Source organism: Lissotriton helveticus, chromosome 8 (genome assembly GCF_964261635.1).
Source record: "Lissotriton helveticus chromosome 8, aLisHel1.1, whole genome shotgun sequence".
NCBI classification, from domain to species: domain Eukaryota; kingdom Metazoa; phylum Chordata; class Amphibia; order Caudata; family Salamandridae; genus Lissotriton; species Lissotriton helveticus.
Window position 1 is genome coordinate 1,284,132,491 of NC_136069.1, and position 17,539 is coordinate 1,284,150,029.

Below are 17,539 nucleotides of genomic sequence, written 5' to 3' on the forward strand. Positions count from 1 at the left end.
TGGTAGCATGTCTTTCAAATTGTGCAGGTGAACGGGCAAGGGACTATTACCAAGGACTGTCCTATGCACTTCCACTCAAAATAGGCTTGATGAAATTTTACAGAAGAATGGTGGACTTTTATATTTTTTGCGTACATAGTCTAAACCGGATGGAATGTGATTACGGCACCGAAAAAAAATGAAAAACCAGCTGCGGCCCGCACAGGTAAGAGCTGTGGGGTGGGGGCCAGGTGGGGCGGATTTTGACAGAGGATGGGGGAAATTTAAAGAAATAATTAATTTCCCCTCGTCGTCATTTGTTGAAATCCACCCCCCCCCCCACTCGGCCACACCGCTCTTACCTGCACAGGCCGCGGCTGAGAAAAACAGAGACAATTGAAGAGCACTTGTGAAACAAAACAGACAGACAGGGAGAAAAATAACTTTCAGCCTGATGAAGATACAGGTAGCTGGGCAGCCCCTTAAACCATCTTAAAGACAGATGCACCTTTATAATTAGGCCAGTTGTACATAATAGCAATATCGACTGGTTACTATCCGTCCATCAATTAATGAATCCATGCATTTTATTCATATCCTTTTTTATGAATAGCATACATAAATCCTTGAGAATGGAAAGTAGAATAAGATTCATCAGAACTTGAGAACACATCTGAATACATACATTCACATGAACGCATGACGTCTGAAAAGGACACGGATCTAAACATCTATGCCTATTTATGTCTGGAATCCAATTATAACCAGTTTCCATCGAGTTGTTTCTGCATGGCGAGAAAATGATCCAATTATCTTTCTCGCTTTAGGCTAGAAACAGTAATTTACCAACTTTTTAGATAATTTGAAAGGATTTAACATTCATTAGTTTAACAGCCATTTTTGCATTATGAAAACAGTGCGGTTTTTCAAGCTAGGCTTTTCACTACCTATGTCTCAGTTTTTCTGAAAAGGACAAACAAGCGAGCAATCACTCAAAACCTCCTCCGCTCTGTTACCACAAAGGCAGGATTTGTCACTGATGTTTTCTTCTCTTCTGCTACCAGTGCCTTCAGCTAAATTTAGTGTATTCATAAGGTCTTGGATGAAGATTTTATTGTGAAAGATGTTGTTTTGATGTAAGAGTACTAACGTTTGGTAGATTGCCAGAATTTCCTCCACATTTTATATTAAAACATATTTATTAGCACACAATCATAGATTTTCTTGCTTTTGTCAGACATTTAAAATATTTTAGAACATTGGAATGTTGGGAGCTCCATTGAAAATAATGGGGTGCTCCAGGCTTCTAATGGCCGGTAGATGCCCGGAGCTCCAACATCCCAATGTTGTTGTTCACAGCTGTTGCTATGAACAAAGGCCTCATGGAGCCCGAGGGGATTTCAATCCACTCGGGTTCCGTGAGGCCTTTGTTCTATTTGTTAGAACATTCTGCCTTCTAGTGGCTAAATGCTCTACTAGCTTTATAGCCCTCTGTAGCTGGGCTATACCAGCATTATAGTCCCACTCCCTTGTTAAAGGCCTTCACCTTCGTCTCAGGCCTTTAATACTGGAGTGGGCCTTTAATTATCGGTATAGCTCGCTATGGCAGGCTAAAAGGCTATGTTAGATCATTGGAAGAGCTGTATTGAAGGCAATGAAGTGGCTCCGGGCTTATAATGACTGACATAAGCCTTCTGCTCCAGCATTACAATGTATGACTTTCTGGTTCTCCCTTTAAAATTTAGAACAGTTTACGTGTAGTGGGTGTAATATTAGCCTTCTAGGACTTCTGCCTGGGGATGTACTTGTTGTTAAAGGCCCACAACCTCGTTTTAGCCCCTCTTCACATACCTCGGGTTCAGGGCTTTTAACAACTGGTATAGCCCTCTGCAGCAAGCTGTAAGGCTATATTAAGGTTATTATATTTATGCCAGTTTGGGATGTTGCTTCATCTATGAATTTCCTACCAATTACATACTTTCCCAACTAAGAGCATACACCAATTATAGAAGGTTTAACTTTTTTGATTTAAATTAAGGCAGGGCTAGGAACAGAAAATTTGCTTTGGCAAAAAATGTATCTAAGCCCAAAGCAGGAGCGACCATAGTAGAACAGGCCTTACCAAGAGTGTTTGTATTGTATAGGTATTGTTTCTGGAATTCTGATGCCATGTTGTGCATTTAGCCGAACTATTTTTAAGTATATGAGCTAAAAAGCTGTAGATTTTGCCCTCAGCTGTAAAATTAAATTAATAAACAATTCCAGTCCTTCAGAATTTGTCTAGTTATCCTGGAGTAATATTTCGCTATAGTAGCAAATCATGTGTGTGGCTATAGACAAATGATGTTCCTGTTACCAAACAAATGGATATACACAAACTACACGTTTATGACCCAGGAGAAGCAGTGCCCGTCTAATAACAAGTGCCCCAATGGAAAATGCCCACTGAAAGTTCTATGCCAGGAGAAACACTGTAATGCAAGTTTGTAATGTAGTGACAGGAGGTAACATTGTGCAGCTCCCTGTCGGGAAGACACTTCTTCTTCACATTGTTCCATGCTTTCTCTGCGAAGGTGTACCTCATAAGGTTATTGTCTCAGAGCTTTCCTCCTGCCTAAATGTTAAACATATTAATTCCCAGTTGTATTTCTATGTGACTGCAGTCCATGCTGCTTTTCTACTCTCAGCATTTTCACTGAGTCTTCAGCTGACACTGAAAACGAATGCCATACGCGCTATCCTTCACTTTCATTTTGGCAGCATAAGCTGGTAGATACATAGAAAATACTTAGGGGCATATTCACAAGCCTGAATCGCTACAGGAAAGTTACTTTTTTAGATGTATAGGGGCTTCGCCTTATTTACAAGGTGGCGTTAAGCCACTTAATGCGGCCTTGTGAATAAGGCACCACTTCCGGCTCTACTTACCATGAAAGGGGTGGACAATGGGTGTTGCAGTGGGCGTTCTGCTGCAAAACCCATTATTTTGATGCTGCCCCATATTTACACGGGTGGCGTAAATGTGACGAATGACAGCGGATCGGTGGACCATTGAGCCAGCGAATTCCTCACGTTTAGGACCGAGAAGCGGATCTCTTGGAATTGCGCCAACACCTCTACAGGCGATTCAATACGACCTGTGGACTGTTGTGCAGTACACCTTGTCTTGAGAAAGACCCGCCACGACCTTACACCTAGGCGCAGAAGGGTCGAAACGTCGACATCCTGTAATTGGCCGTTGATCTCTAGGATTCCAAAACTGAAAGAAATATCTAGAATCTCTAGACATCCAATTATCACGGCCTACAGAAAAACAACTGTGTATATATGTATATATTGATTGTATAGATTTCACCTGTATATATTTGTCACTATTTGATCACTATTCACTATTGTCACTATTTTGCACAAAATTCTATCTGGACAGTCTTTTCTTAAAAATTTCTTTTGTATTGAATAAAAAGTCAAGTAGAAGACTTTAAAGTAATAAATAAGACCTCGAGTCATTAGTTGGGAGGTTTTGTATTGTTGTCAATGGAGGGGGTTCCTCGACCACAATAATAGTATTGCTTGAATTATTGTTCCTCAACCACAATAATAGTATTGTTTGAATTACTCTTGCTTCGTACCCAACAGAACCACTTGTTTCATTAACCATTAATTACCCAGGTTCTGAGGGACACAGGGTTACCCCGTTTTGTTTAAATACCATATTTACACGGGTGGCGTAAATGTGGGTCAGTGCCAAAAATAAGACCAGGGAAAACCTGGTCTTAAACAGGCAAAATAAGGAGAATTCTTTATTTCACCTCATTTTTGCTGTTTCCATGTGTGTGCAGCACACATAGAAACAGCAAAATGCCATGTATGTTTGTTCATGTGCAGGAAGGTGTCCATTTCTACACATAAACAATCATTCCCACAATGCAGGTGATGGATACCCATTAATTGACTAAAGACAGAGGATATCTCTTACATGGTGTCCTGATGAAGACCCCACTATAAGTCAAACCACAATGGGGGTTCAAACATCGACTTTAGTAATTATTGGACAGCCTTCATATTCTATGTTACTACTGGACAAGCTCTAAACATTCGAAATGTGATTTTTGACCACTTAATGTTGCTGCAGCCAGTATTTTATCCTGATTTCAGTTGTTTTTTCATTCTCACCAGTCACCATTTCATAACTTACATGCACTGTGCTGTTTTCACTACTTGCATTGAAGCACTTTGCTTTGTTCTGATGTTGCTTGTTACCTAAACTTTGATATAAAATATCATTATGAATAAGTACTCCATTGGGCTATGAGTCTCCTTAACATCAATGTTGGTTGCGAATAGATTGATTGATCACAGCAAATATTACTCAATCTTTTGAAAAGTAACTTCCCATGAACCATTGTTGTCAATAGTCACCCTTTCCCTCAGTGTCAGTGGAATCTAATTTGGTGGTGCAGACTATGTAAGGCTTTTTCATTTGGTCAAGTGTTTGCACTATGAGCTAAGGAGCAGCCGGATCATCTGTGGAAGGAAGGAAAGGAAGAATCAGGAGGAAGAGGAAGTGGGGAGGGACACACTCACAAAGCTTTGGAGAGTGGACAAAGGTCTGATACTTTAATACATGAAGGAACTGGAATAGAGCATAAGTACTAGTGGGACGGGTAAGGTTTTTACAGGGTGCCTTTCCAGGTTTTTCACTAGGAAATGAGGCATAACATGCAGAAATGGTATTTGAGCACCAAAGCCCTCATGTTTTGCCTTATTTCTGTACTTTCATTGATACATTTTGGTAGGTTTGCCGACAAACTCTGTAAAGGAAAAACCATTGGATCATTAAGGCTATCATACAACTGGGAACTTCTATTTTGGTCAGGGAAAGGAATTTAGCCCACAACTTGTAATCAGTGTGTTAGGCCAGAGGGGATGAACAGTGAGAGGTCATTCTTCGATCTATTCCAACAAGCAGCACTAAGGAAAGTGGTGGTGGGTAGGATGATGGCCGGTATATTAATATGTTATATGTTCCTGCTCCACTACTGACCTTGTCTATTTGAGACTTGAAGAAAGGATGTAGTGGGCCACATATAACATGAACCTCAAACCTCAGTCTTATCTAGTATGCCCATTGGAAGGAGCCACTTGGTGGAAAACCTACCTGTTATTAATATACAGTCTTAAACCATTTAAATGTGTGTGAGTTACATTTATGGGTGCGCTGTGCTCGCACCATACTGCCTTTTTTGTCATATAGTATTTCTCCATTGGCAGCATACATAAAACCTAAAAATGTTGTAACCTAGAACCAGGATGTGCTCATGATGTGAAGAGATGTACAATGTGTGCTAACACTGCAACACTGAGTAGAAAAAACACCCACTGTAACATTATAACATTAAACATATGCATGCCAGAACGTATTATCTAATAAAAATAGTAACTTGGTTTATTTTCATACTGCCATTCATATCACACTTCTGCTCTTTAAGGTGTGTATATGCTGCTTTTTGTATTGTACTTAATAATATGTAGAGCTGGGTAAGGTTGATTTTACCACGTATGTTTGGCACAATGCGCCTAGACAATTCACTGATATAAATGGTAAGACTGATTATTTTCAAGAGATTGTGGGCTGGCATCTGTATCAGGGACGTTGTGATAAGGGTGCTGAAGACACATCTCAGCAAGAAGTTATGTATTTACTATGTTGTGTAGTATGCCATGGACATGTGACCCAGCGTAAGGTTATGACTGCTTTGCCACTAAGTCAGTGTCTTCTAATTGAACTTGTTTCCAGAAATGCAAGTGTAAGATGTACCCATATCAGGGAAACGCCTCCAGGGATGATTGAATAAGTGAAGAAATAGTCTGCTATCTGCCTTTGGAGACAATGTTTAGTGTCCAGGTGGAGATGTCCTTTTAGTTGTAACTCATTATACCCATTTATGAATAATAGGACGGTTGCAAGGATTACACTCATGGAAGACTTTACATTCCTTGAGCGCTCAAGCACTTGTCTGGATGGCTATATGAACATATGAATGTCATGTATGGAAGTGTAGTGTCAATATGTGAATGTCTGTAGTCTGTGGAACAGAGCACCCTGTGTGCATAGCAAATACTCTCATGAGATCCTTCCAAATTGCCATTTTCCATCTGCTGCACCTTATGGGTAAGCAAGACTTGAGCCACGGCACATGATCCTCATCAGATTGATATTTTCCCTGGGTTATAGTTAGCTAAGGGTATGGCGCAGCCTGCATGAGTGCACAGCACTACTGCAGCTAAGAGCAGTGAGGCGGGGAGTGGTAGAGGGGATTCGACATACAACAACGAGCCAAACTTAAATGTAAAAAAAACTGAAAACCATGAGATTTCTTTTTTTAATTTAAGTTTCCCTCGTCGTCGTATGTCGAATCACCCCCCATTCCCAACATTCTTACCTGCACAGGCCACGCCTGGCTGTGCATGTCCCAGAAGCATCACTTCCATGAACATATATCCAGCTTTCTCAGTCCATGAATATACCCAGGCGTGATCACGTCCAATCCCCTGTGATTCCTTCCACATAGAATGATCTTCTTGTCTCATCTCCTGCCTGCTCATCTGTTGCTACTCTGTTCTCATAGAACCAATAAACTGTCCTTTCCTTTTTAGACCCATGCTCTGCCCTCTACAACCCCTACCTCTGGTGCTCAATAATTTGCCTCATGTTTCAAGATCCACTTTCCTTGACCCTTTCCTGCCCTGGTGAGCTGTCTCTTTTTCCCTCCACAGCCTCTTGACCATGTTCCATATGGACTATCAGTGCTTTTGATGGGCAGGTGATCTGGTACTGTCAGGCACACAGTACCTGCACCTATTTAATTCTAAACGGGAAAACTAACACTTCTGGAGTGCAAAACCTTTTTATGGAAGAGTACGAGGGATTTCCTAAAAGCAAAGGGGTACTCTGGGATTGTGAGTCCCTGCTCTTATAAATTTCCATTTCAACCACTACACATGTCAGTGTTAGAAGCACCAAGAATACTCATTGCATCAGAGTTTTACTTCCAAGTTCATCCATCAAACATGACTGGGAACAAGACGAGAGCCTGCTTGCGGACCTCTGCTAAAAAATCATCTCAGCATGTACGTCTAGCCCAAGACTAGGTTGGACAATCTCACAGCTTCCACTGGACAGAGACCAATTTTACACATAGTATCAGTTGTATCAACTGCACAGCAACCAAGAACAAGCAGTGTAGGTTGCACAGATTCCGGCATTACACACAGTGTCAGAGTTCACAGAGATCAAATGGCCACACATAGCGCCACACACAGAACTCTCGTCCAAAACTGTATTGGATGGGGAACTCTACAGAAATTCAATGGTAGAGCTCCGCAGGCAGGTTGGTATAGTATACATGTCTTGTTGTCGCGTCATGGGCTTCTTTGAATGTTGAAGATTCAACTAAGATCACACATGGTACAAGTTGCACAGAGACCTAGAAAACATGTATTCTTGGGAACAGAGAGAACAACTTGATCCATGCTTTACGTGTAACCTGTGTGTATGTTTCCTGCACTTCTGCTGCTGATGTTATACTGTGCACTGGCACTGGCACTTGGGGTGCGGGAGGCGCTGAAGCACGCCTATAAACCGTAAAATAATTTGGATGGGGAATAAACATTAAAAGGGCCATTCAAACGTTGTCTTGCGCCATTTGATGTGTTTTCAAATATAGTCGGCCACATATTTCCTATGACTTTTAATGACGTCACTAGCCAGCACCCCCACTCTGAAAATTGTTCCTGCACTGCTCACACTGTGTGTAGAGGGCGTTGCTCTATCGCTGCTTACATATAACCTGCTTCTCAAATGCTTTAGCTTAGATGCAGCGGGCAGACATTTTGCACTCTGTCATGCCTTTGACATCAACGTGTGTTGGAACAGTGACATCAGGGCATTGCACGTGCCATGTAAATACTGTGAGCTCCCATCTACGAACAGTCCCAGTCATCACTCTTATCTGTTACAGCCATTCCATGATGACTACAGCTCCAGCTACCAATTCTTTTTCCAACACACTTGACGAAACAAAAATAATCACCATAAAAGGGCATGCAACTCAACTTTAGCACGAGGGCAAATGCCAATCATCCACTGCCTCTCCTTGATAATAGTGCCGCCATCTTTGAATAAGCGACCCTGTCAAGCTTCTTCACAATATAATCGTTTTTCTCACGGATCTCTTTACAAGTGCGCCTGCTGATTGATTGACCCATTGGGACTGTAACAGTAGAAGTAACCAACCGGATCCGCGTACAGTCAGATAAAAATGCCGAGGGTCCCTCTTTCAGAGCCACTTCCCCTCAGGGCTCGGGTAGCATTGAAAAGCGATGTTCCACTTAACCTGTTCGTTTTGGGCCAGAGATCAGCAAGGCAGCCCTCTGTGCAGTCACTTCTCAGTCAGACATGTCAATAGCTGTCACTGCTGGGGGTGGGGAGGAAACACAAAGAAACTGTTGAGCTACAAAGACAATGGAAGTAAATAACATGAACCCGTAAAACATTGCAACAATTGAAAGAGTGCTTGTTAATCTCACGGGAATACTTTGCATGATCAATGCGGGTGCCATGTTTGTATGGATGTACGGTGTGTTCTTGAAATAAAAAAGTGAAGAACGACTTGGAAAGTCCTTCTAGGAATATTAGTGTTTTATGGCTTCCTTTCATTTTTGTGGCCAATCTTTGTTATTGTCAACAGATAAAGCTAATTGCAGAACAGTTTAGCACGGTACTGGGCAAATTAAGTACACGGCTCAAACATACAACACGCACAAGTGACATTTGAAAAGAGATTTGTGGGTCTTGTAAATTGGTCAAACAAAAGTGAGTTTTAGAGTAATTGCAGAGCTGTAATTCCCCATCGAATTGCTTTTAGATTCCAATATGTATGCATAGTGTGTTGTGCAAACACAAGTTGTGCGTTTCTCATTAAAGGCACAATAGTGCAGTAGCGATGTCCATTTGGATTTTTCTATTCACCTCACACACACACACACTCTCTCCTTCCACAAGGCTCTTTTTTTAGCTGAAATTAGAGAAGTGCGTATTAGAAATGCAGTTGCGTTATTTTAGTGGCTTTAATTAAGGATGCATAAATCCCTGGAGTATATTTTCTCATTTTTCGTAAACAAGTTTTGTTCTGCTCACAGATATCAATGTAATTAGCAAGAGCCAAACAATGTTTTTGGTGGGACTTAATAGGAACAATACGTTCCTGTTGACAGCAGCAGGGTTGTGTGTTAAACGTCAATATAGCTTCATTTATTTTTAGGAAGCTTATTCTCCTCTCTGGCAGGCTAGTTGCAAAAATTGACACTGAATAACTCTCCTTTTTTCTTGCAGCCAGGCTTTCAGTGGTTTGTATCTTTGAATAGGGTCGCCATCAGGATTTATATCAGTGGAGTAGCTAGACCTAGTGCCGTACGGGGCGGTCCCTGAGTTTGCTGCCTGGTGCAGGTAATAGCGGTAGGGGGGCAGACGACTGACAACTTGTTCTGGGGGGGGGGGGGGTAGGTTGTCAGTGGACAGACAACTTGTTCTCAGGGTGGGTGGCAGTCGACAGATGACTTGACTTGCTCACCTCCCTGACCCCCAAAAAGAGTTCCGCCCAGGGCGGACCGCCACCCCCTAGTAACGCCACTGCTCTATATTCATGTACTTAACTTTACTATTCAAAACACTGATCGTTTTCCCAACTATGGGGTCTAGTCACAGATGCAACTTACACTTTTGTGTAATTTAGACATGTAAATTTACTATCGCAGTTTGTAGTGACATTACTACTTTGGGCATTTCACAGAATCCAAGTGTAAAGTTACTGCAAAGTCTAAATGTACAAGTCACCACTCCCCTAAAAAAAGGAAGAGGAGCCAAATTTACCAGTGTAAAGTTGCTACTGCCAAAATGAAGCAGCATGCATGGCCAACCACTTTTTATGCAAAACCCTCCCATACAAAATTATGGAGGTAAGGACTTGAAATGAAACCCCATAGGAAATATTATTAACCTAAATTAGAAAATAAAAATATACATAAATAAAATATAATGTTAGAAAATCTAAACACAAAACATTTTTTATTTTAATACATTTAATAACCTTTGCATTCACAAATATAATGTTATTTTTAATAAAATATTATAAAATTAGTTTAAATTAATTTTATGCATCCCTTGTTTTCATACATAATGTAAAATATATTTGTTTACATTAGGTGAGAATTCTTTTTAATTTAACCCCTTGCGTGTGCGCGTCGGCCAACGGCAGTCGCTAGCACTACCTCGGTAGTGCTGCGCACGTCCGTTGGCCGACGCGGCCCTGTCCACTCTTCAGAACTGCCGCACCATGGCGGAATGTGCGCCGCGGTAAAGGAGTTAAACTTCAGGAAAATAATTTGAATTTCTTCGGGTCAAGTTCGCTCAATATAAAACTCCGAGAAAAAAATATAATTAAAATCTTTACATTTTTTATTCAAAATTAAGTTAATAGTGCTCTGACACTTTTTTCTTTTGTTCTACATTTTCAATAAATATATACAAGTGAATTACAATAATATTTAACTAAAATATATTTTTACAGATTTTTTTATGTTTAATAAACTTAGAACATTTTCCCTATACTTTATCATGTGGAGATCTTGGCCTCGATTGTGGAGTCTCCCTATAGTGAAGTATAGGGAATAGTAAAAAGAAAGTACACCATTTTTTTATTTTTGGTTATTTATTAGAAATATTTATATTTTTTAACTATGTTAATGAATTTAATCTAATTCCTTTCAACATTATTTCCGAAGGGGTCTATTTTAAATCCCTGTCTCCATGATATATTCTAAGGGATGGTGTTGCTGGACTTACACAAGTCTCTATATCAGAATGTGTGCCAGGACAAACCTGTCGAAGGACCTACTGACATCTGAATAGTACAGGGAGTGTACCTCACCTCTCCTTCCACCAAGCTCGGGTCCTGCGATGAGACAATGCCGGACAATGCCGGACAGAGCGGGGGCCTCCTTCTTCCTGAGCTGGGTTCCAGGAGAGGTGAGGTACACTCCCTGTACTATTCAGATGTAAGAGACACCGTTTGGTACAGAGGAACACGATTTTGGACTATTTATGTATATCCTTTACAGACTGTTGTTTACGTTCACTTTATGTATGCAGTAGCTAATGCTTAGAACTCTGGCCCTGAAGAAAGCCATGGGATCTTGTCCCTACCGGCTGAAACATGTTGGCCATGTAAATGCGGTTATATGTTTAGACTGCTTCCTCTGCATTGTTCTTGTTTGTTTGAGGGAAAGGACAAATTACATTAGAGTTTTTCGCCTATTGATCCTTTTACCCCTTGTTTTTAACTCACACATCTTTTGATTTTTGCACTGCACTCGATCCCATTTTTATCATTTGTTCATGGGTACCTTAGCGATTGATGGTGCGACCCAATTGAGTAAGGGCGATGGATGGGTCTCATTGATCAAGAGACATACCACCCCATTTTTGGATGACCAAATGAGAACACTTGATCTACATAACTATTTGATGGGAATCCAACACATCTCTGTACGGGTCTTACCAACAATCTCAGTAGGTCCTTCGACAGGTTTGTCCTGGCACACATTCTGATATAGAGACTAATGTAGCTCTATTAACGCCTAACTCACTTATGTAGGAGTTTTGCAGCAGCTCGGAGTACTTGAAGCTCCGTTATAGACCCCCAGTTCTTTTGTTGTTAGGATTACAGTTAGGGGGATACGAACTGGGCAGGTCTTTAAATTTCCCTCAGACCCTTCTTCAATTGTTTGTGTTTTACAGTTGCTGGACTTACTCCAGCTCTGAGCAATAGTAACTATAGAAGTGCAGTTTATGAATAGGAGCGGGCTTACTCTTTTGTTAATGGTGCATTTTAGCTTCCTATATTCCTTCCTAATCTTCCATTAGCCCCTCCATTGTGATCCTTCAGCCCCCCTTAACTACTCCCTAATACCCTACTCTTTGCCATAAATATTCTTAATTTTCCAGCCACTTCCCCTGTGTCCCTCCCACATTTACTACTAAAACGTATAACCTATATGTGCAGAGACTTCATATTTTGGCACAGAAAAACGGTTGGACAGTTGGGGGTGTAGGACTCCACATGCACCTTGTGAATATCATTTTGTAGAATGCTTACAGTACTATAATAGTCAAGCTGCTGGATTTATGTGATGTTGCTGCCACTGCGTTTTCCACATTATTATAGATTTGCCATAGTTTCCACATAATCCATCATGTGCTGTATAATCTACAGCTTTTCACCCAAAAATGGTTTGTAGCACTGAGGCTTCAAACGTTGCTAAAAAACGCAGCTACATGTGTTGCAGCAAAGTGGAAGGCTCTTTGCAAATGTTGACGGCTCACCTTTCGGGTGTTTATTGCCGTATTTGTTCGTTTAACTGGTATTAATGGGGCAGAAACTTTGCCCAAAGAGCATTAGAATGTGAACACATAAAATAATAAAGTAATACTATTGTAAAATGTGTTGAACTAATTTGCCTTTTCTTCCTGCATAATTTTGTCACCCCTGCCCCATAATTTGGTCCTTCCCTGCCGCATAATTCCAGTGGACCCTGATTATATTAAAACAAAATGTACCGAAAAGCGCAGTTTGTAACTAGGCCCCCATGACTGTAAAAATGCTTCAAGTATTCCATGTCATCGATGCAATCCCTGTTAACATCGCACGTGTTTTACTTCATCTAGCATTCTCTAATTGAATTTACTTTTTTCAAGCTGATATGTTTCTGTTGTTTTTTCATTCAATGTACAACTATTGAATAGTGCATACTTTGGACTGAGTTGCCTCCAGAAATTAGGGTGAATTAAGGTAACGTGATTGAGAGCTCTGATATTGAGACAAAGACTGTGGGCCTTATTTACAACAAAGTAACACAGCGTGGTGCCGCAAGCCATTTGGCTGCTCCACGCTGCATTACTTTGGAAGCAAAAGGATGCATCATATCTACAACGATATAACGAATACCTTTTCTCTCCCTTGCGCTGGAGCACTATGGGCTGCTCTGGGTCGATGCAAGCACCCTTGCACCATAGTGCAATGGTGGCTGCATTACAGGGGTGATTGTTTTTGTGCAGTAAGGTCCACCTTCCTGGACAAAATCAATCAGAAGAGGTAATTTTCTCTTGCTATGCGTGCTGCAAAATGCAGGATTCATAGACAGAGGAAAAAACGAGGATGAATGAAAAATGTATTCTCGTTGCGCCTTCCTACACCTACCCTGGGGAGGCGTAGCATTCTGATGCATCTCCAAGTTGACGACTTCTCATAAATCTGGATATGCAGCAGAAGCCATGGGTGTTGCATGGGAACACTCACAGCAACACCCCATTCACGCAAAGTGCTGCGTGTAAAGGGGCCATATTTACAAGGAGACGAAAAGCCACGCAGGTTGGCTTTATGTGTCCTTGTGAATATGGTGAAGCAAGATGCGCCGCCCATGAGTCACAAAAAGTGACGCACCAGCGGTGCCAGGGGCTTGTAAATAAGCCTGTGTGTGTTTCTCTGTCACTGAGTTATAAAAGTATGCATACTTCATGCACATCATATCTTTGGCCGTTACAGAGCACGCATAACAATGATTTCATATGTGACAATTGTGTGAAAGTGTGAACTATGCAGATGGAAGGCATCATAAAACTGTTGGAAGACAAGGGGCATACGTGTGTAACAGAATAGGAGGCTGCAGGGGAAGTGGTGTGAAGTGGCGAACAAGTGTGTCTGAAACACTCCAAAGGCCACAACCACTCCTGTAGATCTTAATAATGTGTAATTCACAAATCTCGGATTTTCAGAATTAAAACATTTTCAATTCTAATTAGTCACAATAAAATCATTGTTGTTATTAATGTATCTGATACAGCTAGCAAGCATTGGCAGAGCCAAGAGGTCTGACTTGCTTTATGTATGAGTACTTTGTTTTGTGGTATGTCTGGAATGAATGCAATAAATAATATCTCACAGAGGCACCCAAGTACTGGCCTGAAAGTGATGTGTGAAGCACAGGATTTTGGTTCACAGGTTTTAAGCCACGACCTTAATTACATAGGACACAGCTCTAGCAAAGTATTCCTGGTTTCACTTAGGCCCCACCCCTGTTGATACCTCCATCTTTTTTTATCCCATTTAAAGCACTGCTTGAAGTCACACTACTACTAGTACTTCTTCTACTACTACCACCACCACCAAGACTAACAATAACAAAAGTAATAATCAAAATAATGATGATAGTGATAATGATGAGATGAGATGATGATGATAATGATAATAATAATAGTAATTATAATAATAACAATAACAAATATCAATAATAATAACTAATATTTCTGTATAGATTGGACGTTTTTTAGTTTTCCTGCAACGCAAGATTGCAATGCCACATGTTATCCTTGTATGATTCAAGATAGTGGAAAAGGCCAAATTCCACCTTTATGGATACTCTCTCTAGGTCACTTGCATCAGGTAAGTTACTCAACATTCTAAGTAGAAAGCAAATTAACCCGTTGCTGTCTGTTACCAGTGTCTCCAGACATTGTGGTCACATCTGCTGGACACCCCTTGAACTGCAGTGCTTCCATCTTAGATCACCTCAATCTTTATGACAAAGGTGCATATCTATGCTTCTATTAATTCACAGTACGATGGTAGCTATCAACTACAACGTGACAAGCAACCCCTGGACACTTGCAGTCCTGCGGCACTTTGGTGTACAACAGGAGTACTCATAGTACGGCCCGCAGGCCGCCAGCGACACGGCAAGCCTTCCCTGGTGGCCCGCGGACCTTTTAGACGTCTACCAGTGTGACTCGGAGACTCTGCTGCTCTGTGGGGGCAGCCATAGTCAGAGTGGAGCTGCGGCGCTAAAGGGTGAAATACAACACAGCCTCATTAACACGCGAATGGTCTTTTAAAGACCTGTGAAGTGCTCGCGTGCTGCTCTGTGTGTGTGTGCCCGGAAGCTGTCTCAGCCCGGGCACACACAGGCAGGGTGAAATGACGGAGAGGGAGGGAGGGAGACAGAGGGAGAGGAAGGGAGGGAAAGGGAGGGAGAGGGGGAGGGAGGGAAAGGGAGACAGAGGGAGAGGGAGGGAAGAAAAGTGAGACAGAGGGAGAGGGAGGGAGGGAAAGGGAGGGAGAGAGCGGGAAGGAGGGAAAGTGAGGCAGAGAGAGGGAGGGAAAGGGAGACAGAGACAGAGTGAGGGAGAGTCAGGGTTTGAATGCGAGACAGAGTGAGGGAGGGAAAGGGAGACAGAGGGGGAGTGAGGGAGAGAAAGGGAGGGAGAGAGAGGGAGGGAGAGGGAGGGAAAGGAAGGCAGAGTGAGGGAGGGAAAGGGAGACAGAGTGAGGGAGGGAAAGGGAGACAGAGGATGAGGGAGGGAAAGGGAGGGAGAGGGAGAGGGAGACAGAGGGAGAGGGAGGGAAAGGGAGACAGAGGGAGAGGGAGGGAGGTAAAGGGAGACAGACGGAGAGGGATGGAGGGAGAGGGAGGGAGAGGGAGACAGAGGGAGATGGAGGGAGGGAGAGGGAGTGAGGGAAAGGGAGATAGAAAGGAGAGTGAGGTAAAGGGAGGGAGAGGGAGGGGGAAGGAGACAGAGGGGGAGGGAGGGAGAGGGAGAGGGGGGAAGGAGAGGGAGAGTGAGGGAGGGAAGGGGAAACAAAGGGAGAGTGAGGGAGGGAAAGGGAGACAGAGGGAGAGTGAGGGAGGGAAAGGGATACAGATGGAGAGTGAGGGGGGAAAGGGAGAATGAGGGAGGGAGACAGAGGGAGAGGGAGGGAGAGTGAGGGAGGGAAGGGGAGTAAGAGGGGGAGGGAGACAGAGGGAGAGGGAGGGAAAGTGAGGCAGAGTGAGGGAGGGAAAGGGAGACAGAGGGAGAGGGAGACAGAGGGAGGGAGGGAGAGGGAGGGAAGGAAAGGGAGGGAGAGGGAGAGGGAGGGAAAGAAAGGGAGGGAGAGCGACAGGGAGGGAAAGAAAGGGAGGGAGATGGAGAGTGAGGGGGAAAGGGAGACAAAGGGAGAGTGAGGGAGGGAAAGGGAGACAGAGGGAGAGTGAGGGAGGGAAAGGGAGACAGATGGAGAGTGAGGGAGGGAAAGGGAGAGGGAGGGGGGGAAAGGGAGGGAGAGAGAGGGAGAGAGGGAAAGGGAGACAGAGTGAGGGAGACAGAGTGAGCGAGAGAAAGAGAGCGAGAGAGAGATGTGTGTATTTAGAGTCTGGTGGGTCAGTGGACGAAGGTGTCCACTGCAGGGACCAGTGATCAACCTCATGGTCAATTTTGTTTTGTTGCTCTAGCCCGACCCTCCCCCACTGACCCCGTCCCCACTGGTGCGGCCCTCTGACACAAACCACACTGTAAATTTGGCTCCCGAGAGAAAGTTTGTGAGTACCCATGGTGTACAGCCTTTCTGTCTCAAAACTCATTTGCACCCCCTTTATGGAGCCGCAGAATATTCAGGCCAATGCTAAATAAAGTCCTATTCAGGCAAACTTAAAAAGCTGCAGGACTATCGGAGGACACTACTAAAGTTCACACACAACATTCGAATTCAACATATAGGCTACTCTGTCAACCAACTCTTAACACTATGTACAATAAACTCAGTAGCTGCTTATTCGACCATGCAGAGATTGTTTTGGTCCTCTAAGGCAGTGGCGTAGCTAGGCCTTTTGCCGCCCAGGTGGTCCCTTCACCGAATGTAAGAGCGGCAGGGTGTGCTGGCGATTCCTGAGATGGCCGCCGGTAAGGGGGGGACAGGTCGCCCCCAAAAGTCATGCCGCACCGGGTGGACCGCCCCCTCCCCGCTCTACGCCACTGCTCTCAGGGATATGCTGTGCGGTAAATGTTCTAATTCAGTACTATACAATGTTCTATCTAAGCTTCCATCAACCTGCCCAAAATATAGGACTGAATAACAAAACTGTGCTTTAAACAGAAATCCATTTCCACTAGTATCCTTCTAATTTTGGAGTAAATGACTATCTTTTGGGGATTCACAGACCTCACCATGAAGAGTCCTAGAAAGCTACTGATGCGCTTCTCTAGGAGTTCACCTTAAGAGGATAATCCGCATTAGTGAGTTAGGCATAAATGTGCATTTGTAGATTTAACTTGTTTTTTTCTTTTTGCTACAAATAGTTTATCTTGCACTGAAATCCGCTCCATCAACCCCTTTAGAAATTTGTTGGTGTTCTCTACCCAGTCTCAACCTGGACATACAGGTAGAAACAATGTTATGAGTTTTTTCCAGGGATACAACGGCGATGCTAAATATTTGTAAATATATACACATTCAAAGGCTTTTCGTGTTTGGTACTTTTTCATGAACCTCGAATTACAATCCTTTTCTCTCATCCCTAACTCTAAACTTACAGTGGTTATTAATACATCAGCATTTCCAGGAAAATTAAAATTCGGATATGAAAATGCCTTTTGCTATGCACCGAATTTACGGGTAAGTGTGCACATATA